Raw genomic sequence first — 23733 nt, 5'->3', positions numbered from 1 at the left:
AGAAAGCATGAACTGGACATAAAGATATATCAATAAGGGTTTTCATTCAGTATTATAGACTAGGCGTTGACTTAGCTGTAGTGCTGAATTGAATCCTCTTACAGTTTCGTCCAAACTGGTGTACAGGTTTTCTCGATCCATTGTAGTTTTTCTCCCGGCAGTCCTCATAGCGCTTCAGCTTTACACGATATTACTTCATCTTTCCACTTATTGTCCAAAAACAATGTCCCTTTGATCACAAAAAAATGTTCTTTTCAACATATCACTCCTTTAGCTCTTGAATAGCAGGTTTTTTCGTTTTGCAGCATTTCAAAAGATACATCGTGTGCCTGGAGGTGTTCTTAATTCTGCACAGAGTGAGATGAAGGAGACACTGGGCATCTACAAGATGCAGCTCTTTAGGTAGCAAGACCTTAGGTGTGCCTGAGGCGTGGGGAATCAGGGAACAGACACAACAACTCTCTTTGGTTGTCTGTTTTGCAGTGGAGCTCATGTCTGCATACCATTTGTTTAAATGATGTGGATGTCTAGGGTCTTCTATGGTGTCTAGGCCCAGGCCAGAATATTCGTCATCTTTCTTCCTCCCCGCCTCCCTCCTTCTTCTACTGCTTTTAAGGTAATTTTTCGCTTCTCTTGCTGCTTGTGACATCGCCCCCTCTTTTCCCACACCCCCCTTTTCCCATTCATCATATAGGGTCAAAAATCTCTCTGCCATCTCTGCATTCTCTTCTTTCCTACTCGTGGGGGGGAGCAGTTTCTGCAGATGGTTTAACTTCTGGTGTGGGCATTGTGGCCGTAGTGTCATACCACGATCATTTAAACCATAGACATTGTATTCTGAGACTTTTGAGGGGGGAGCTGGACTTGTGGTTGGCCTGTGGTTGGTATCATTTGGGGGCTGTACATGAGTAGGTTCTGTATCATATCCCCATATAAGCTGAAATCCATACCATATCAAATAGGCCCCCTCCTTAACGATTTTTGTTCCATTCCCCATATTGGTTCCATTCCTTCCCCCCTCATTCATCTATGAATGCGATGAACCAGTAGATGACGAGACCACAAATCTCATGGTAAAAAATAGAACAGCGCACACAAACAATCCACATTCATACGAATATCTGCGTAAATCAAAGACATCATTTACATTTCTAACTGCTCTAATATTATTTGTTGCGGGCTGCCCGTTCGTTGTCATGATTATTCCTATATGTTAAAACATAAAAGTGCATTAAGCATACTCAAACAGTTATATTGATCATTTTTATCATAGAACGAAAGAGGAGAGAGAGAGAGAGAGAGAGAGAGAGAGAGAGAGAGTTTTCAGTATTTGCAGTTCAATATTATCTACACTTTTTGTCTCTCAGAAAATAATGTATTTCTTTTCTTTTTATCATGCATTATCCTGTACCCATGTAGGACATAGATGTTCTTGGTTCTCTCTTTCTATTGTGACACTTCTGTGGTGCTTTGAACTTCTTCCTTTTGTTCTTCTCTAATACTATCATAGGCTTTTCGTATGTCTGTTAAATGTATCCAATATCTCAGGCCCTTTACTTTTATCGCTGTCGGTGTGCAATACACCACCTCATATGGGCCATGAAATCTTGGGGCATTCCACCTACGCACGAAGCTCCTTACGTACACCATCTCACCTGGCATTAGCTGGCCTTGCGGGTTTTCTTATATACATTTTACTGCCTCATTTCCTTCCTCTCGTGTAAATGGTGGTGCAAGCTGTCTTGATATCAAGTGGGCTGCTCTGGTGAGTTTTGTCAGATAGTCATTAAATTCTTCACCTAATATTGTGCCACTTTGTGGGCATCTGAATGTCTGCGGAGTGGGGAGTGCGCTGTGTGCATGCGCCTTCCAGTCACTATTTCGTGCGGTGACAGATGGTGGTCCTTGCTGGGCTGATTTCTCAGCTCGAACAAGGCCAAAGGCAGACAAGGCACCCAATTTCTTTTAAGGGAAAAGCACAATTTTGATAGCCTCCCCTTCAGGAGTCCATTGATCTTCTCAACCACGCCATTGCTTTGTGGATGATAAATCGAGCACAGTTTATGTTTAATTCCTAGCAGATCTGTAACTTCTTTCAAGAGGTCCTTGACAAAATGCGTGCATTATCTGAGCGAATAACATCGCAAATTCCCCAGCGTGGGAATACTTCCCTCACTAAGAACTTTGCAGCGCACTTAGCATCTGGACATGCACAGGGCCCTGCTTCGACCCACCTGGAAAATGGACAAACTACCACTATCATGTACCATGCACAATTGCATCTTTCTCCCATATCTGCATAATCAATATGCAGCTCTCTGAAGGGGCCTGTTGGTTTTGGTATTGTTCCCAGCAGTGTCCTCAATGTCATTCCTGAATTGTATATCTTGCATGTTGTACATTCCATTGCCAATTTTGATATCTGCTCCTATAACACTGGAACAAACCAATCTTCTTGTATCTCTGTGGCAATATGTTGCTTTGCATTGTGTGCGGGAAAGTGTAATTGTTTGAATGCTATTTCTAAGAGTTTGACTGACATTACCACTTTTCCTGTGTTATTTTGATGCCATAAAAGGTCAGTTGCTGACTGGCTACATCCCCTCTTTTCCCACAGCTCTTTCTCTTCTTCACTTGCTCCTTCCAGTAACTCCAGTATTTGTGACACGGGCATGTCATTATAGCCACTTGGTATGTTTTACTCTACCTGTTTGTGTACTAAGTACTCACCGGCAATTCTTTCACTAGATAAGAGTCTTCCTTAGCTGCGGCGTCCGCCGACGCGTTTCCCAAAGAGATAACATCTGTGTTGGTGTTGTGGGCTTGGCACTTCACTATGGCTACCATGGAGGGGTCCTTCAGTGCTTCAACAAGGTCTTTGAGGAGTTCTACATGTTGTATAGGTGACCCATCAGCCCTTTGGAACCCCCCTCTGTCCCCACCTTACCAGCCCGCCATGTACGGTAGTGGTCATATATGCTGAGTCTGTGTAGATTGTGACTGCATACCCTTTCACTGGATGTAATGCTTCAATTAGTGTGATGAGTTCTGCTGCTTGAGCTGAGTAATGGGCAGGTAGGCACTGCTGTATTATCACTTCATACTCACCTTCTTCCATCCTCACAACTACTGCTATTCCTACGGGTTTTTCGCCTGTGCCTGGGTTTATTGATGCTGACCCATCTATAAAGAATACTTCTACATTGTTTGATGCATTTTCGCTCACCACAGTGCTTTCTCCCTCCTCCCCTTTATATGTTGCACAATCGTGTGCCTGCATGTCTTCCAATGTGCATGGTTCTGTGATGAATCTTGCGGGGTTCACTGTTTTACATCTCACTATATGTATGTTTGCACTAGACAGAATTATCTCATAGGCAGTAGCTCTTTGTGTTGTGAGTGTGCTTTTTGATCTTTCCTAGATAGCAAACAGGGAGTGCTCCACAAACAGGGTGATGGAGCACCCCATCACTATTGTTGCACTTTTTTCAATGGCGAATGCTGCGGCTGCGAGAGATTGCTCGCAAGCAAAGTGTCCTTGCATTACTGCGTCCAGTGTGCCACTGTAGTATGCGAGGGGCTTGTGTCCCAGTGATGTCTTTAGTGTTAGTACTGCTGTCATGGGGGTCCCTTTACAGTGGGAGAACAGGTAGAACTCCCGCTCGTAATCTGGGTTCATGAGCACTGGTTCGCTCGAGATCAGTTCTTTAAATGACGTGAACGCGTCACTTAGTTCTGCAGACCATTGTATTTCTGTGTTCTCTCGTTGGGCCTCCTTAAATGCCTGCAATAATGGTCTTGTATATGCTGCATAGTCTAGTATCCATGCTCGGCAGTAATTACACATGCAGAGAAATCTTTGCATTTCTTTTACTGTTTTCGGTCTTCCCACCACTGTAATGGCAGCTACTCTGTCTTGTATTATTTTCTTGCCCTCCTGTGAGATCAGTTGTCCCAAATACAACACTTCTCATTGGCAGTACTGCAGCTTCCCTCTGTCAACCTTGTAACCTTTGTGGACCCACAATGTCAAGAGAGCAATGGAGTCTTTTCTGCACTCTTCCTCATTTTTTGCACAGATGAGTAAATCATCTACGTATTGAATAATCGCACTCTCTGCTGTCATATTCCCTAAATCTTCATGTAGGATGCGGTTGAATATACTGGGGCTTTTGCAGTACCCCTGGGGTAACCTGCAGTGCTCGTATCTTTTTCCCCCCAATGTAAATGCTGTTAAATATCTGCACTCTTCTGCAAGTGGTATTGAGAAAAGGGCATTTTTCAAATCCACTACTGTGAAATGTGAAGCATTTTTGGGATGCTGCACAGGATGGATGCCGGGTTAGGGACTAAAGGGAATTCTTTTTGGATGACGTCATTGAGGGGGCGCAGGTCTTGGATCATCCTCCACGCCCCACCTTTTGCCACCTTTTGCTTTTTTAATCGGGTAAATACAAGTGTTACATGGCGAGTTTGAGGGCACTATTATTCCTTGAGCCAGTAATGCACTAATCATCTCTTTTATCCCTTCTTCTGCTTCCCGGGACTGGGGGTACTGTTTTACCCGGGGTAATATGGCTCCAGTTTTCAGTTTTATTTTAACTGGTGTGACCCCATGCAGTAGGGGCTCCTACCACTGCCATTAGCTGTACAGGCACTTGTCTTTCCTGTATCATGATATCACACGGTATTGCTATTTCCATTATTATTTCACCATCACTTTCCGAGTCTGAAAAAAGGTCCTCATCTGATAGATGGCGCAATGCAATGTCAGCATTGATGCACAATACTGTGCGCCATTCACAGCTGTGTATGTCCATTGCAATGACGTCTATTCTTTTGGCTGAGATCTGAACTGCATGCAGATCTAGTGACATCACTGTCCCGGGCACAATCTCTGGGCATGCTATTGGTCGGAAGATGAACGCGGGTACTCTCCATTCTAAATTTTTCAATTCTGGGACCACTCGTGCTAATGTTTTTAGCCCTTGAATGAACACATTAGGGTCCAGTGGTATGCCGCGCACTTCTGGTGCTGTTGCTCGCGCATGCACCACCAGCATTATACGCATAGGGCAGGTCCATGAAGTTGTACACACTAAACCTTGTTCTGTGAAGAAGATAGTCATATTAAGCTTACTGAGAAGGTCCCTTCCCAATAAGTTAATTGGCGACTGTTTGTAGTATAATAGGGGTTCCCTTACAGTTTTTCCCCTTACCGTGACATCCAAATCTTCTGTTTAAGGAACTTCGACAACAGCCCCAGAGAACCCCTGCGTCTCCAATTTACGATTAGATAGCGGAAACCGGCCTTCACGCAAACATGATTTTTCAGCTCCCGAATCCACCATAAATATGAACTGTTTATTCCCTATCTGCGCCCCTATCAGTGGTTCCTCTGCTGCATTGTAAGTCGTCGAAAGTACAGGACACGCAAGTGCTCCCTGTGGGCTGTCCCATGCTGGGTGTCTCGTGTTCCCCCCTTGGCTGAAGACATTACCTGATACCACTGCCACTCCACCGTACGGTGCAGGTGCACTGTTAGCTGTTGTTGCGAATGGGTTGCCCTGTGAGTATGGTATATGTTCGCGGCTCTGCGGGTGCTGTTGTACATTATGGGGTTGTTCCCTTCATTGTTCTAGATAACCTTGCTCTTGTTGCCCTTGTGCCCCTCCCATGGGTAATCCATATGGGCTTCCCGGGTGTGGGTGACCATAAGGTTGATCATCTTGGTACATGTTACTTGGTCTGTTTCTGCACTCTCGTGAGAAGTGTCCCCATCTCCCACAATTCCAACAATTCCCTTGTCCTCCTCTAGGTCCTTGCCCTCCATATCTGCCATTTCCCCCATACCCTTGGCCACCCCCTCTACGTCCCTTGTACCCATCTCGTCCTCCGCGGGGGGCCCACACTTGCCACTGCAGTCTTCCGTACTGGTCCTCTCCATTCCACTGTGTCTGCCCGTTGCCTGCCAATTTGCTGCCATCCTCCCTTGTATCGCTACCAGTCCCTCCTCCTCTTCTGCCTCCCTATCTTGGGGGAGTGCTGCTACGGCTGCAGCGACCTTCACCAGTTTCATTTGTACTAACTTCGCCTTGTCTGCCAACCTTTTTTGTGCAATTTCCTTCTCTCTTTCCTTTATTCTTTTGCGGTGGTGAACTATTATGCTTTGAATCTCTGGCCACCCCTTCGGTTCTATCCCTGCTATTGTGTCGAGTGCTTTCTGCACTTCTTTTGGGAGCCCCCTCTTTATTATAAAGTAGAATAGGGACGTTGAATGGTCCCAGGCCGTATCCGTCTCGGCTCTCCACATCTCCTGCACCCGAAAAATGAAATCCATAGCATCCTCCCCATCGTTCATGGTATATTGCATCACTGGCTGTAAATCTGGTGTGTTTGGAAATGTTTTCCTCAAGGCGTCCTATACTCTTGCACGCACTGTATTAAAAGGAGCTCCATCATGGCGGTCACAATCCAATGTTACTCCCAGGAAACCTGTTTTTGCCCATACTCTGTCTGCTTGGTCACCTACTGCCGATACTAGCAAGCTCTTAACATCACCAATGGCACTCCCGTGGTATGTTTCTCAAATGCATATATCCACTTACTTGCCCCTCCTGATAGCGGGGGCAGGGACTTCAGTAAATATGCTTTGTCCATTTGGGCCCAAGGTATGTAATTTGGCCTCCCAGCTCCCCTATGCATCAATGGGAGTTGTAGTTTGCTCTTGGTTACTTTTCCTGTACTCACCTTCAATCCTTTTCTGCCTAATGTAGCCATTCTTCCCATTCTATTCCTCAGCCTCCCCGTCCACTCCTCTTTCATTGTTCTTCCCAAGGGTGCCTCATCCGATCTACCTGACCCACCTCCTGATGCTACCCCCAGCCTTCCATTTTCCTGCTCTTCATCCTCAATATCACACCAAAGCTCTTCCATTCCCCCAGCGACCATCCCTTCCTCTCCTGTGTTGTCCTCGAATTCGTGTGGTCCCGGTTCTATTATTCGAGGTGGTTCTTCCTGAATTCTAAATAGTATTTCCCCCTTTTTCCACCCTTCCTCAGAAGACACGTTGAGCGTATGCGCCCTAGGCATTCGTTCTGTTCTTGCAACGCTCGTCCCACTCTGTTCACATATATTTCTTATTCTAGATAGCTCATCTCTGGCCATTGAGAGCCTAGAGTCTAAATCCTCTGTTAGTTTCTCAATGTCTACTGCAGGGGTACCTACCTGTCCACTCTGTCTAGGACACTCATACGGTGGTGGTGCAGTTGGTCGTGGTGCAGCTGTAGGGGCAGTGGTGGGCACATACGTGGGATCGCTATACCCTTCTGCTGGCACGGGTTTGTTTAGGAGGGGTTACAATCGTGTTACCTCTATTGACCCTTCTCTCCCCTTACTCTCACCCTCATTCTCATGTGCTACTAAGGGAGTGGTAGTGGTGGTGGGCTGGTCGGGCGTTATGTCTTTCTTTTTGAGTGGAGGCACTTCCTCAAACAGTCTCCACTGATCTAATATCTCTCTCCTATTATGGAACTGCTTTCCTTTGTATTTTATAAATATGCATGTGGCTACCTTGTTCAATACACTTTTATCAAATGATCCTCCTTGTGGCCATACCTGGGGTAGCCCCTCCCCTTTCAATTCCGTGACCCATTGGTCAAGGTATTTGTTTATACGTTCTGCATAACCAGGTAGATTTTTGCAAATATGGGCCAGGGTGTTTCCGCCCCCATATTGTATTCTCGTTGCTCACCTTTCTGCGTTATTTATAACTGTCACTGTGACTTACGTGCATGTGTATCTCTTATCTCTAGCAGTTCTTGGATGTTAAAAAATGTGTGTTCAGATCTTACCGGGTCACACTTACAATGACCATACCACAGAACTATCTAGCATCACTAATTCAACATCATTTCTTTAAAATGCAATTCTCTAAAACATGAATAGCTTAGCATATGCAACATGGAACAGACATTTAACAAACATTTAACATACAACACATAACAATGACTCTCCCTTTGCTTGCCCTGCACTTTTGTCTTTGACAAGGCCTTCTGACACTCACCCAATTTTTCCCCCTTCACCCTTAGAAGTTATAACACTTTTTCTAGTATCGAAATATCCACAGTAAAGAAGAAAGAAGAAGCAGTTTCTAATGTACACACCGTGTCTCCCTATTCTTCAGACACCCTTATTTTATTTTCCACTATTCAACTTATTCCCAGTACTAGTCAAGATAGCACTACGCAGCGCCGCCTTCTACCCCTTTGCAGAGCTAGGTTCCCGTCTTTATCTTCCCTTATTTCCCCTTATTATCCTAATGGCCATATGCAGAGAAAGAAAATAGTATTAATAGTTGAAAGTACCCATTAACTGACCTCATATAATCTGGCTCCCTCCCCCTTCTCCTTTTATGATCACTCGCACTTAATACTCACGTGCCCGTCTTGATCCGAGATTCTCCGGACTGGGTCCATCCAGGTGGCGCTGCCTCACACTCAATGGCCGCCCCCCGGCTACGGTGAGCAGTACTAAAGGGTTTTTTGGAACGGGACCCGTACCCTTTGGCCTACTACGTGCGCATGTCTAAGCGTACCAGTTGCCGTAGACAGGCAGCTCTCTTGAGCGGGCGCACCGTGCGTCTCCACTGCCACCCGGAACTCATGCCAAAAGGGGACAATACAAAACAAATCATGTTGGGGTCACCACTGAAAGCAAGCATCCCCCATAAGGCAGTAACCTCCCCACAATGAGAGGCAATAGAGGACACACCCGAGGAGGGAATGAGACCAGGACCAAGTGCGGGTGATGTAAAAGGGTTTTTATGTAATCAATATAGGGCATGCAAAGGACTCTTCAAGCTCCGAGAGCTCTCTGTCTGACAATAGCAAATACAGTTATATTTATTACAAAACTACGTCATAAATCCTGTAAGCTATAGGGGTCACATAGTATCAGGGATTGGGTGGCGTCGACTAAGCTATAGGTGGTGTGTCGAAGAGCTGCTCCAGGATTGGTGGACATCTGTGTGGTGCCAACGTGGGGCGGACAGGTCAGCTCGGCTCGTCGGGGTGGAGATGCCAGGCCGGACGTGGTCTGTGTCGATGAATGGTGGCTGTACTAACACTTTGCCCTTGTGGCCACACACACAAAAACTCATCACTTTATACGACTCCGGTTGTCCTGCAAATCCTACAATAGGTTAACCTAAAATAACAAGAAAGACAGGAGAGACAGCATGCAATTTGAAGCTTCACAAATACATCAGTGTACATTTACTCTTGAACCAATGACCAGGCGCCATAGGTCCAGGTGTCTTGTCAGAGGGCACGGGGTGAGCTGCCTTGGCATTCTATTCTGTTAGATGTGGTGAGAGATTGCTTTATGATATGTTAGTACAGGGGTGAATGACTGTCTCTATGGTCCATTAACTTGGGGTGAACTGGAGTACTATTGATTAGTAAGGGCACATCTCTGGCCCCTCAAGGCGGTGGGATTTAAGACCAGGTTGTACATAATTCATTTGGCCAAACTACAGCGGCCTCTGACATGGGGGAGGTAAATACTTGAAGCGGGTCCAGCAGAAATTTAGGGAGGTGAGGTTGCACTGCTCGAGCACCTGCAAGCCCTTTGGGGTCTTGGTGGGAGGAGGGGGAGATGGCCTTGTAGCTCTAAGCGATTCTCTGTTCCTGGACTGCACAATATACCATAAGGGGAGACGGTTCCTACAGTTAGTGGCATTAGGAGGATTACATGTTTCTGTCATTTAAAAATTCGTTTACTGCTTCATACGTAACAATGGGGGTCTGGCAGCGACACATGAATTACATAACATTAGTTGAACACATATTGATAATTCATAGGACAGACAGACGAATAACAACGTGAGGTAGCGTCAGGTTGGATCGTATACGCAGGATCAGAGAAGCAATATGTTCGTTTAGATTCTTGTTCATAGCAAAAACCGGCTCAACGCCCTTAACGGCTGTTACACTTTTTAAAACGTGTTTCACTACATTGCACACAAGTATTCTCTGTAACGCCTTTGTACATTAGCAGCAATCATTAGTTAGCATAAGGCAGAATCTATCAAGCCCTTTCATTAGATCTTCAAGGCACATGGTATTTTGCAGCAGGCAGGGGTCATCCTCACTTTATTAACATCATAAGTTTCCTCTCTTCCCAACACCCATGTTATAATTTACAAACAACCCTGTGGACTATCGGGGTTTGGTATGCGGTTTACACTTCATCCGAGGGGGGGTCTGGGCAGGGGTTCGTGGAGGAAGGTTATTGACACAATATACTTTAAATGTTGGGGGTTGGATGCAGGGTCAAGACTTGTTTCATTGGGATGGTTCTTGTTATTTTCCAGACTCAAGCTACAAGTCAGGTCACTTCTAGGACAGTGATGTACTGCAGAAGGTAAATGATACAGTGTTTGTTCTGATTCTTGTTTGTGTCTGGTTGCTCGTGAGAATGGGCCTTCAGCGGATCTGCCATGGGGTGGAGGCGTGGGGGAAGTGCATGGCTCCATGTGCGCGGTGATCGGAGGCACAGCTACAGCTTTCGCATGCAGGCTATTTCGCTTGGGGTTTGGTTTTGTACATCTAAAATCGAGTTTTGGCATTTTCAAAATGGTGTCTATGGTACGTTACAGTACAGGTCGTGTGGCCTTATGTGTCGATCAGCAGCCATCCTGCCTCCCGAGCCAAGGTGCATGGGAGGCCACAAGCCTCACGGAGGTGGGGAATGTTGGGGAGGTGGTCCTACAGACCTGTCTTCCCATACACTATTAATCTGGTGGCAGGTCAATATCTAATAATAAGCCATACCGGGTTTTTGAATGGTGTGTGATGATTCTAGCAAAATTGTCACTGACTCTCTGTAGAGAAGCTTCTCTTACGTGGCCAGGGAAAGGCAGAAGCTACCTGACTCTGACCCTGGATGTGGCTATCTCCAGGGGAATCAATTAGGGGAAGACCAACTCCAGAAAGGTAGCAAAACGTAATATCAAAATAACCTGCAGGCACCATAGATAATGATTTTCCAGGTTTTCCAACCAATCACCCTATTTACCCCATCCCATTTTTAATACTGAGACGGGGAGGAGGAATAGAGCAGTAGAGATAACTAGAAGTGGGAAGCCAACACTGCGCTCTAGTCTTTGGAACTTTTGACCGATGCCAGAAAGTTTCAAATTGCTACAGCTGCTCCGTGTGAGGGAGAGAGGCAGAGTCAGAAGCTGTACTTAACTTGTTCTGACACTGGTCAGGATGTCGCAGATGACATGGTCATAAGAAGCAGCACAGACACTGACACGAACAGTCTACAGGGAGACCGAGCTGAAGGAAGCTTACCGCTTGATGACCATGGGTGTCAAAACTCACACAAAGGGAGAGAGTATCGACAATCTCCCCCGAACCACAGAAGCCGAATGGATTTGACCCTCCTACCGTGGTTGGCATGGGCACCTGAATGTCAAGACCACAGATAGCCACATGGCAGCCAATGGGGGGAAGAGGGATTAGGGAGAGGTTGTGGATGGGATGGGGGAAGTTTTGGATAGGTAAAAGGGAGTGTGGGTAAAAATGCACATACATGCATAACAGAACAGTCCTGAAACCATACTCCTACCTGTTCCTAATGAGTTCCTAACCTCCTGTACGTAAAACCCTGTGCAATAATTATGTACCTTTCTCATTTTAGAACACATATCCTGGTAAGTCAAACATAGAACATGAAATGCGATGAGCATGAAACATGAACAACACTTAGCAAGCCAGATGGAACACACTGGGATACTCTCTCAAAATGAATATACAAAAGCATACCCACAAGGGCAAGCAAAGCAAACATGACATAAAACATAAATTAGATTCCAAACCATGACACAGATGGCCTTGATATTGTCAAATTAGTAACCTGCTTCATACAGCAGGCCCATTGCCCCTGTTATTATCTTTTCCTGCCTCCGAGTGCATGGGTTTAAGTAACGAACATTTCCCTCATGTGGAACATGCAACAGCAATGCAAGAGTGGATGTCGTTATTCCACCCACATAACAAATATGCAATCTCAACAGAAGCACAGACTACTTAGCTTTTTGTCCGGGAGCCCCACGGGACTGCCCAGATGAGAATATGTACAGCGCTGAGAGCGGACAAGCCTCCAGTCACCGCTGCGCTGCCCGGGTCCTTCCCTCACTGCCCAGACTTCCGGCGTTCCGCTGCTCCATCTATAGCTCTTCTCACCCACCGTAACCACCAGTGCTCAATAGAATAATCCGCACCTGGCACGGGCGGCAGATAGTCTTTGCATGCTGCAGTTACTCACAGCTGCCACAGAGTGGGAAAGCAAGGAACTACAAGATTTCCCCACTGCTGCTGGGAAATGAAGTTTCTATGACCAAATCCAGTCTCCTTATACATTTCACATGCTGCAAACGCACCTGTCTGCCCAGCCCTTAATCTGACAGTGGGCAGCTGTAGCCGCCCCGAGTGAAGAAAGGAAAAGAGAAAGCTGACCGGCTGACATGACGCATGCCGAGTCAGCGGATTGAGAGAAAAGTGGAAGACGAGATGCGAGAGCCGCCAAAGCTGTCTGTTAAACCCAGGGAGAACATTGGGTTACCGGGGCATGTGAAAGCGAATGCCATGTGACTGTGATAACGTGGGAGACCCCATTTTTAATACAGTAAAGAAACTGACTGAGATGAAAGCATTGTTGAAAAAGGGGCCATGAGCCAAAGCTAGAGCAGAGGACTTGATTAACTTAATACATATACGAACGGTGTTAAAGGTGGGTCGGAGACCCAATGGTTGAGAAGGAGATTTGATATGCATTGCAAATAGTGTTGAGAGAGGGTCAGAGACCCAACACTTGAAAAGACAAATCAACACAGTCATGAAATTTGTCAAGAAAGGGTCAGAACTCAATATTGGAAACATATTGCAACGTGGATAAAAGAAAGAGTGAAAAGAAAAAGGAAACGCCTATGAAGGCGTGAGAGGAAAAGCAAAGTAATATTTTGGCAGGCGAGTAAACCAGGAGTGAGAGGAGAAATGCACCTAAAATGATGAATACAAAAGGGAGGATTCATACCCCTTTTAAGGATAAGTAACAAAGTTGTAAATAACCTGGCAGGATCAAAAGAGGACTGAGTGTGAGAAATTGAAGTGTGATCAAGTATCATTTAAACTAACAGAAGGATTCTAGGGAAGGGAAATCCCTTTCCTGGTGAAACTTTATTTAATTTCTGTTTGGCCCCATAAGAACTTTACGTTGAGAACTTTGAAAGAAAGCTACAAGTACATAGAGTACTAGAAATCCCCAGTTCCCCACCCCTTGTGCACATTATACTGAGTTTAGAGTGTAAGGGTGAGTTTAGGATTTTTGGGTTGAAGACGCTCTTTTGTTTAACATCCTGACACAGACATTCCTTACTTCTGTTGAGCCAGGGAATCCCATTTTAGGATTAGGGATAGATAGGATTTCTCCCAGGGATGTAATTTCACCAAAATACCACAGGTGGAGAAAGTGACATCACATGACCCTTGGCCTCTGATGACATCACAGGAAGTGATGTCATTTGACCCCACCCCAAAGTGACATCACAGGAAGCGATTTAACACGATTTTTTACCCCTTGACAAAACAGGAAGTGACATCACATAGCATTGTTTCTAAGCACACTTGCCATGCCATCTCAGCTTCATAGCAAAAAACGTACTTAGGTGAACCCTACTGCGCTACTGTTACATGCTAGTCGCTAGGTGAACTTTACCTGACTACTGCTACATGCCAGATCCGCTTAGACTTCATAGCAAAATCGCACTTTGTGACTCTAGGTAAACCTTTACTGCCTAACTGCATCTATCTGCACATGCCTTAGTACCCTCCCAACGTAATTAGGGAATCTAACTAGGATAACCTTAGTCACTCCGCATATATTTGCTCACTCCTGCCACTATAGATGATCCTGAACTTAGGCGCACCTCACATCATGAGAAAAACCCTAACTTTCAGTCCATCCTACTCACAATGGCGCTCCTCACCATTTTGACAGCCGCCTCCTCTAACGCTAACCCTCCTGCGGACAGAAACAACAGACTCCAGGCAAGATTACCCTGTATTTACGAACCTAAAGGAAATAACATTACTATTGGACCCCACTCCACTTCACACCATTTAGCCAAGTGCGCTCAAGCAACCAAAAAAGAAACTCCAAACCCGATGCCTACCCAAGTCCAAACTAAGAAGCACCTTAGCCAAAGCCAACGCTCAATTAAACCTACACAGAACTGTAACCTAAAAAGCTCCTTGACACTAACAGGGTCTCTCATTAACGCGAGATCCATGGTTGCCCACGCCTCGGAAATCTCGGACATTCTAAGCAACCGCAATCTGGACCTGCTCGCCATCACTGAGACGTGGCTCCATGAAGCGGCAGGCCCTACTCTGATGTTAGCTGTACCAGATACTTAGAGCTGACAGACCTAAAGCTAAAGGTGGTGGCCTAGCCATCATCTCCAAAAATACCCTACCTATCAGACTGACTGACTCACCACCTTGCTCATCGTGTGAAATACTCACAGCCAAACTGCAACTCTCTAACAACCGTACACTGACCATCCATCTGATTTATAGGCCTCCAGGACCATTAGGAACATTCAAGGAGGACCTCACTAGCCTTATAGCGAATAACACACAAAATCACTCCCAAACCCTACTGATGGGCGACTTTAACATTGGTTTCAACGACCCAGACAACAAGCATGCCCACTCTATAGCTGCTTTACTCAACGACCATGGGCTCACCCAAAAAATCCTCTCACCTACCCATATCAAGGGTAGAACCCTCGATTGGGTATCTGAACTTAATTGCAACATCACCATCACCGACATTGTCCCTCAACCCTGGACAGACCACTACTTAATCAACTTCACTGCCTCACTCGATCTCCTTACTCCCAAAATTATCAACATGATACCCTCCCTACCCACTAGAAGTAAAAAAGACATCTCTGCTGAAAAACTCATCCCACTTCTCCTCCCCGCCATTAATGGCCTGGAGAATAACACCGATCCAGCCACATTAGTGGATACCTTCAACCAAGCCATGACTAAGGCACTAGACACCATTGCCCCCTCAAAATTGCGAAAAAGTAAGCAAGAAGGGCACCTGAACGCCTGGTTCAACCACCAGCTAAAATAAACAGAAAAGGAAACTACAAGCCACCTGGCGTAAATCGCCCATTGACAGCAATAAAGCTAAACTAGCCCAACTATCTAAACACTATAAGAAAGAAATCACAACCACAAAGAAAAACCTATTTAATGACAGAATCACGAAAGCCCAATCTAGTACAAAAGAACTCTTCTCCATCCTCCGTGAAATGGAAAACCCAATACAACCAATTGACACTGGCCCTCATTACGACCCTGGCGGAAAGTAACTGACCTGACCGCCATAGCGTAAATAGCGTTTCCGCCATTGCACGACGGAGTAAAGTGCGGCTAATTCTGACCCATCGGGCACGAGCACTACGCCATGGCGGAAGTGCAAAGTCCGCGATGGCGGAAATGTCCCCAAAACGCCCCTCACCGCCGTCGTACGGCGCCCTAGGTGCAATTCCGCCACCCATCATAGCGGTCACCGTAATGAGCGGTAATCGCAAAATACGGTGACCGTAAATATACGGAAACAGAAGCAAAAACATGGGGCCGGAACGGGAAACAGCACGCCGTACACCTATAAAATCAGAATCCCAACACAACCATTAAAAATCCTACCCTGAGACACATCCCAACCCGTTAGCCACCCTAGTGAAAACAATCAAAATGGGAAAAGTTGCGAAAAAAGCGTGCGACCGCAAGCGGCAGGTCCACTTCTCCCATGAGGAACTCACCGTGCTCACAGAGACCCTCCAGGAGAATGCTGCCGTCGTCTTCTCGACGCAAATGACCAGGACGGCACTTGCGAACAAGAAGGCCATATGGGCCCTGGTGGCACAGCGGGTAAGTGCGGTGGGGACCGCACCCCGCAACCCACAGCAATGCAGAAAGCGATGGGACGACTTGCGGATACGCGTACGGAGCATACTATCAGCCAACCGTAACATTGCCACAGCTACCGGGGGAGGATCGGAATCACCCATCAAGTTGACCCCCTGGGAAGAAATCTGTGCCTCCACCATTGGAATGGAGAGTATAGAGGGAGTCGGAGGGATGGAGAAAGGAGTGCAGACATCCAAAGAATCAGGTAGGTGGGCCAAATAAAACAATGCTAAATCCACAATGTCCAATCATGTGAAGTACCATGTGTCCACATAGTGCAACAGAAACACATGTCCAGGAGAACGTCCACATACATTGGCCCGATAGCGCACTTTAAAAGTCACATTAAATACATAAATAATCAAAAATCCTAAAAACACCCTCTACACGTGCAGAATGCACACCCTAACTGCAGGCTGCAAAACAACTGCATCCTCAATCCACACAAAAATGAAACCACCTCCAAGGCCCTGACCCAAATCACCCTCAGGTACCACCCCAATGCATGTGATACATTGCCATTCCAATTTCCACAGACCCATAAATAACGCTCGCCCTCCTTTACTCCACCACAGGGTCCGATTCAAACGACGAGCTTCAGGACACCCCTACCAGCACACCTGCAAAGAGGGCCAAGACCAACGGCCAAAGACCCTCCACCTCAGCTGCACGGATCAAGACACGGCAGCAGCACAAATCAAGTGGCAGCACACAGGAGGGGACTTCAACAGGCATCCCAGCAGCCAGCATGCCCACAACAGCAGCACCACAGGTCCCCCCAATGGATGCCACAGAAGGCACTGCTTCTGGTGGCAGCAGCACCATAGGTGACACTGCATTAATGGCAGCATGCTCCGACACAGAAAACGGTGCTGTCGATGTAGGATCCATCCATGACCTGTCTCAATCCCCCTGTTTGTTTCATCCCGTACACCATGAGGATACCACGCAGGGGCACCCACAAGACGACGACTGGCCATCCCCCACAAGCCCTGTGGCAAGGCAACATGAGGTGATCAGCCCCTCTGTGACACCACCGCAAATGGGCATGGCCCAGCAGAGGCAACAGTCCCTCGACCAGGTGATCGTGCAACAGCAGCAACTGGCCACGCTCCTCAAGGAGCATGCTGATGAATGTGGGGGTACTAAGGCAGCCATAGAAACATCTACTGAGACACTTAGGGCAGAAATGGAGAGAAGTACAGAGACACTAAGGGCACAAATGGAGAGAAGCACCGAGAGCCTGAGGGTACAAATGGAGAGAAGCACCGAGAGCCTGAGGGGGGAACTGCATGCGACGTCCAAAGACGTATGTGCTGAACTTGCCGCTGTGCGCCGTGTGCTCACTGAGCTCTCACAAACCCTTAGGGACATGCATGGACGTGAGCAGGCAGAGACATCATCCGTTGCAAGTTCCGTCCAGGGCAGCCCCCAACGTAGATCTGGGAGGAACCTGCGCTCCACAGGCAGGGGTGCCCCTGATACCCGGAGAGGGGGCTTGCAATAGCGTCTGCCCACTGACAATGAGCATCTTTGGACACTGGTGTTCGGGGGGGAGGTAGGAGGGTGGAGGGGGTGTGTTGGGCTTTCTTGGGTGGCGGGTCGATGGGGTGTGTAACATAATTTCACATATGCTATAAACATTTCACAATCATCCAATGAGATGTGTGGACATTGATCTTTGTGTACGAGGCCTTTATAGGCGTACAGTCCATATTGTGCATGTTCCAGACACACACAGTGCCACAAGTCCCGTGTCCATGTATCAGCCACCAGGCGTGAGTGCTAGAAGCATGAATCTATGATATTCTGACGAATTTCATGGGCCTCCTGTGCCTCGCGGACTCCTTGAGGTGCTGCCACATCCCCACCCTCATCATGACCATCTTCAGGTGCTTGCAGTTCTGCGTCAGGGGGCATGGGCACATTTCTACGTACGCACATGTTGTGTAGCATGACACATGCCATGACCATCTTTGCAACCTTCTCATGGCGGTACAGGAGTGCCCCGCCAGACCTGCTGAGGCAGCGGAAATGAGCCTTCAGTAGGCCGAATGCCTGTTCTATGACTACACGGGTACGTGAGTGGGCATGGTTGTAGTCCTCCTCATGCTGGTTCTGTGGGTTCCGGAGTGGTGTAAGGAGCCATCTCTTCAGTGGATACCCGGCATCACCTGTATGTGGACAATAAAGGATGTTTGTGGAATGACATTGCTACGTACGCATCCCCCCCCCTTCCTGCCAGGTCATTGCCGCATCACATACCCCACATTATCATGCATGAAATGAGACTCACCGAGTAGCCAGGATCTGTTCCCTGCGTGTCGCTCCATGTAGCGTGGTATTGTAGAGTTCCTCAAGACCATAGAATCATGGGTTGATCCAGGAAATCGGGCACAACAATGTGTAATGATCCTGTTGGAGTCACACACCATTTGTACATTAAGAGAATGATATTGTTTTCGGTTGCGGTACTGGACCTCCATGGCATGTGGGACAACCAATTCCACATGGGTGCAGTCGATGGCACCAATGCAACCCGGTATGCCGGCAAGTGCATGGAATCCCACTTTTGTGTTTGTAATCTCCTGCTCCGAGCATGGTAAAGAGATGTAGTCGTCTGCGTGCTTCAGGAGGGCATCGAGCACTTGCAATAGTGTCCGTGACAACAGTGGCTGTGAAATGCCATGCAACTGTCCGACTGTGTGCTGGTAGGTGCCTGTGGCCAGGAAGTGGAGTACAGACACCACCTTCAGTAGGGGTGGGATGGCGGTTGGGCTATCTATCATGCTGACAAGGTCAGCGTGTGTCATGTCCACAATGGCGGTTATGGTGTCCCGGTCCAAACGGTAGAGGGTGTGGATCTGCTCATCAGTGAGGTTGAACGGATGAGCTCGGAGGCGTGGGATTGCAGGCTGCCTGCGTGGTGGTAGTGGCTGTGCTGGTGGGCCTTGCTGGCCCTGCCTTGCCCTCCTCCTCCTCCTGCGTCTCCTCTGTGCGGCCGGTTGTTGTAGTAGTTGGTGTTCGTCTTCTTCTTGAAGTTGGAGTACTTGCAGTGCTATCAGGTCCCCCAGGGCCAACATCGCTAGTCCTGCCGGTAGCATTTTGGAGTGGGTGTGGTTGTGGGAGGGGGTTGGGTGTGCAATTTATGTGTTTTCAGGCTGTATAGCCTCCACCTGTGGTGATTCATTCCACCTGTGCAAGCTGCAATCCCCTTTGGGCAAGCACGTCCCGCACACAACGTTGCAATTTGACGCATGGCATCTTGCTATTACAATCATGTATTTAATCCCGATGGCAGTGAAAATTGGTTCATATGTTCATTCTGCTATGGTCCCATTGTTTCACATACTATCTTTGCAGTCGCGAACAAACTTGTGAAGGGTCAGTGGAATGTAGTACTCGATTAACGGTGGACCCTCATGCAGCACTGTACCGAGGTTCACCGACGGGCGGGGCGTCCCATTTGTGAGTGAAGCCAGTTACCATTTTCACACACTGCCGCACTACATGGATGAATTTGTGATTTCAAGCGATCACAGATGCCTTTTCGACGTGATGTTGCAAATGAGGAATTCGAAGGACAGCGCTTTCGGTTTTCAGCTAGCGGCGAGGAGACGCCCACAGGTCTGACTGCAAATATAACGTTCTATTGTTTAATGTCCTTCGGACAGGGGCCATGGCGAGAATGCAATGATTGATATGAATAGTATGGGATGCGCAATAGCGTAGTGGACGATAAGGCAGGACGTTCCCAAATACATGTTACTTCACAACACTGGAATTCCGGGCTGGAGCACAGTGGATTTTGCAGACTGCATTACGCACAGACTCAATGGAAATTTCACATGTTATGTGAGTAAATAATCAGGTGTTTTCATACCGGGATGAGGGAATGATGTATGGATGCATGGACAGATGATTTAATTGAGAGTTTGCCATGTACATGGCTTTTTGGAATCTATCCACTTCCCCTGCGCTATGTGATGCAGAGCTGCCATAGTGGGACCATCGTCTATCTGCCCTTGTTGAACCCTCCCTGTCTCGACGCGCCTTCAAACACTTGTGTCTATGCACGTTACTAATCCCATCTAATGGATTCTGTTTTAACAGACGCATGCACACAAAGACTCGTTTGTAATAGTGTTTTCACCTCGATTTATATAGTTATGATTCGCAAGTGATTTTTGGGTGGGAATAATCCTTTTGAGTGGGCTAGCATGCATATGGCTGTAGATTTAGTGTGATCATTGAAGTGAGTAATTCAAATGAAGTTCTGATGCCCATACTATTCTTTTTCATTTCATTTGGGTGACAGGTATCTCCTCCCCTTTTGGCGCTGCCATCTGTATGCCACTCCTGCAGATAGCTTTTACTCCCGACACCTGCTGCTTCGAGTTAATCAGTGGAGCACCATTACGATCTTATGGGACGATCGCCAATGGGCCACATGCCCTTACGCAGTACTAGTGGCTAGGAGCAACATATCGACCTTTCAGCTGGACTAGTGCCTACCTAATGGGACGGCCCTGCGGTTCTAGGCGCTTCCATATTGCCTTTTTGAACGTGAATGTAGCCCCTGTGTACCATGAAGGAACAGGGTGTCACACAAGAAGAAGCTGGTCATTTATTGCGGATGCAGCCCACAATAATGAAATATATTTTGGAGTTCATGACCTAATAGCTGTATGGGCTTGGTGATTTTGTTGTGCATTAAATTTTTATTATGATATTAACCGTGTAGCGTTATTCTTTGCAAGTAATGTAGCATATTCCTATTTGTGGAGCGATGTATTGTGAGAAGATCTGCATTGGGTTCCGGCTTCTGAGTATAGTTGCGTGGTACTGTACTGGGCGCGTTTGCCTACGAAGCCCAGTGAGGTCAGGGATAGGGGCTGCCATTATGACTGTTTTAATGATGTCATGCTCAGGGGCGGGGGATTAGCTTTTGTGTAACAGATGCCGGTCAGCCAGGTGAATTGGTGGAATGATGTGATTATCAGAATATGGCTGGTCACAGGTGCCTGTGTTTGCGTGCGTTTCTTGGAGGGAGACTGAGGTCATGTCCATTGGAATAGCTTCTGTATTCGTGCCATCTGTGCCCTGCAGCTCCCATTGGCCCCTCTTGAGATGAGCCTGGCTGCTCAGTCACTCTGCCAACTTGTGTGGTACATGCTTATGCTGATGGTTGGTTTGTTTACTGGCAAGAGTACAGGGCTGGTGCAGTCTCCCTCAGGATACTGCTTTGAATGTTGCCTTACACTGGTGTCAAGCGATGGGGGCCTGTTGTTGTTTTGTCTCATATTTCAGTTCATATTGCTGTACTTGAACCTTCACATGCCTGTGCTGCATCAGTACGGCAATGGTGACATGCCAAATATGGATGGCCACTCACAAGGCACTTGGAGCCCCTACATTCATTTGTTCGTTGGCATGCATGGGTGACTTGTACATTTCACTGGTTGCATTGTGTGACTTCATTGCACCTACGAGGAGTTGTGCAATGTGGGCAGGGAGTGGTGTACAGGCACTCAGTAGGGCCATTTACGGTTGGTTCGCGATGCCGTAATTCTCACCATGGTGGAATGGTACTTTCCGCCATGCTTGATGGCGTTAGGTAAATGTCCGGTAGGGTCAGAATTCGCGTACCGTTGCGCCATGGTGGTAATTACGGTTTTGCATGGCGCGCGTGCGCGTACTTGGTGCACTTAGCGTTGGCGTTCACTACGGTGTCGCTAATGGCATCGTACTTTACGGTGACGGGTCATAATCGCACCGAGCGCTATTCGATGGCGGTATTGCATTTCCGCCATCGTTTTTCGATTTCCGCCAGGGTCGTAATGAGGGCCACTGTCCCTAAGGACAAGACATGGTGTACCAATATACAGAGTGCCCTAACCAACAAAATCTCCTCCCTCCAACTCAAAATAATAAAAAAAGACTCCCTGCCTACTGATAACCAACCACCACCACTGCCTACGGAGCACAACACTATCCCACCATTTAGCTTCAAGACTATCTCCATCATTGACACTGAAAAGGTCATTCTCTCCCTGAAACCTTCCAATTGCAAGGGTGACACTTGCCCAGCGCAAAAAATCAAGGATGCAGCTAGAGATCTAGCCCCATTCATCTCCAAGCTAATTAATTCCTCCTTCAAATCAAATACGGTACCGACTAACTTGAAAGAATCCTGGGTCCTCCCCCTACTGAAAAAACAAACCCTTGACCCTTCAATACCTACCAATTACAGACCCATTACAACTGTACCGTTCTTACTTAAAATTATTGACAGAGTAGCTTATCTACAAATTCAAGACTACCTTGAAACTAATCACCTGCTAGGATCACGATAATCAGGATTCCGCCCCCTCCACGGCACTGAAACAGGCTTGCTTGACCTCAAGACTAAAATAGAGGAACTAAAGGACAATGGCAAAACCACCCTGCTACTACTGTTGGACTTTTCAGCAGCCTTCGACTTAGTGGACCACGCAGTCTTATGCAGCCACTTAAGACTCGCTGCCAACTTCACAGGAGAAGCCATTGCCTGGGTGCAATCCTTTTTAGCCAATCACACAATGAGAGTTTTCTCTACCTCCTCCTGTGCCGATCCCTTCCAAATCTCCTGCGGAGTCCCACAGGGATCCTGCGTCTCACCAACGATGTATAACATCTTCACTAAACCACTATTCGACAAGTTGGATAGACTGGGTGTCACCTACACTAATTATACACATGACACCCAGATCCTCATACCCCTTTCGGGCAACTATGAAGAGGACCTGGCTATAGTGAACAAAATATACACCCTCATTCAGGCATGGATGGCAACCCATGGCCTTTGCCTGAATGATAATTAGACTGAGATTCTACTCCTCGGATCCAATTCTAATTTAAAAAAACGAACTCCAAACTACACATCCTTTAACATTGACAATAACATCATCAAAGTCCTGCCGGAGGTAAAAACGTTAGGATTCTACCTGGACTCCTCTCTCAACCTAAAAAATCAATTTAACTCTCTCTCCTCTACCACTGCCTACACTTGCAAATTAATCCGAGCTGCCAGACCATTCCTGTCTGGCGCCAGCTGCATTACCTTGGCCAATGCGCTCATCATGTCCCGACTTGATTACTGCAACGCCCTGTACTCAGGAGCCAACAAGTATGTCATTGACACACTTCAAAGACTACTAAACAACGCTCTTAGAGCAGAGTTCATACCTCACAGAGAGCATATCTCTAAATTTAGGAAAGAGGCCCACTGGCTAAAAATAAAAGACAGAATCCTCCTTAAAACAATATCCCTCACCTCTAAATGTCTCAACACCCTAGCACCACCCTACATTTCGGAAATAATCACTAGGAAAACTGCCGCCAGACCACTGAGATCTGCCAACACCTTCCTGCTTGACATTCCCAGATTCAAACTTGCCACGGCTGGAGGAACTAGCTTCCCAGTCAAAGCTGCACAAGTATGGAACACACTCCCTACTGACCTTAGATGCCCTCTCCCGTACTCTAGATTCGGAATCTACTCCCTCAAATGGCTTCGCTCGAATTACCTATAACGTCTTTCTCTGCCTGCCTTTCTTTTCCTGACCTGCACTATCCAAATGCCTATGACTCACCCTCCTCGCTCTCACAAGTGCAACCACAGGCCACCCATCTG

Source organism: Ambystoma mexicanum, chromosome 1p (genome assembly GCF_040938575.1).
Source record: "Ambystoma mexicanum isolate Mex_15411 chromosome 1p, UKY_AmexF1_1, whole genome shotgun sequence".
Lineage (NCBI taxonomy): Eukaryota > Metazoa > Chordata > Amphibia > Caudata > Ambystomatidae > Ambystoma > Ambystoma mexicanum.
Note: the sequence above shows the minus strand (reverse complement) of the source record.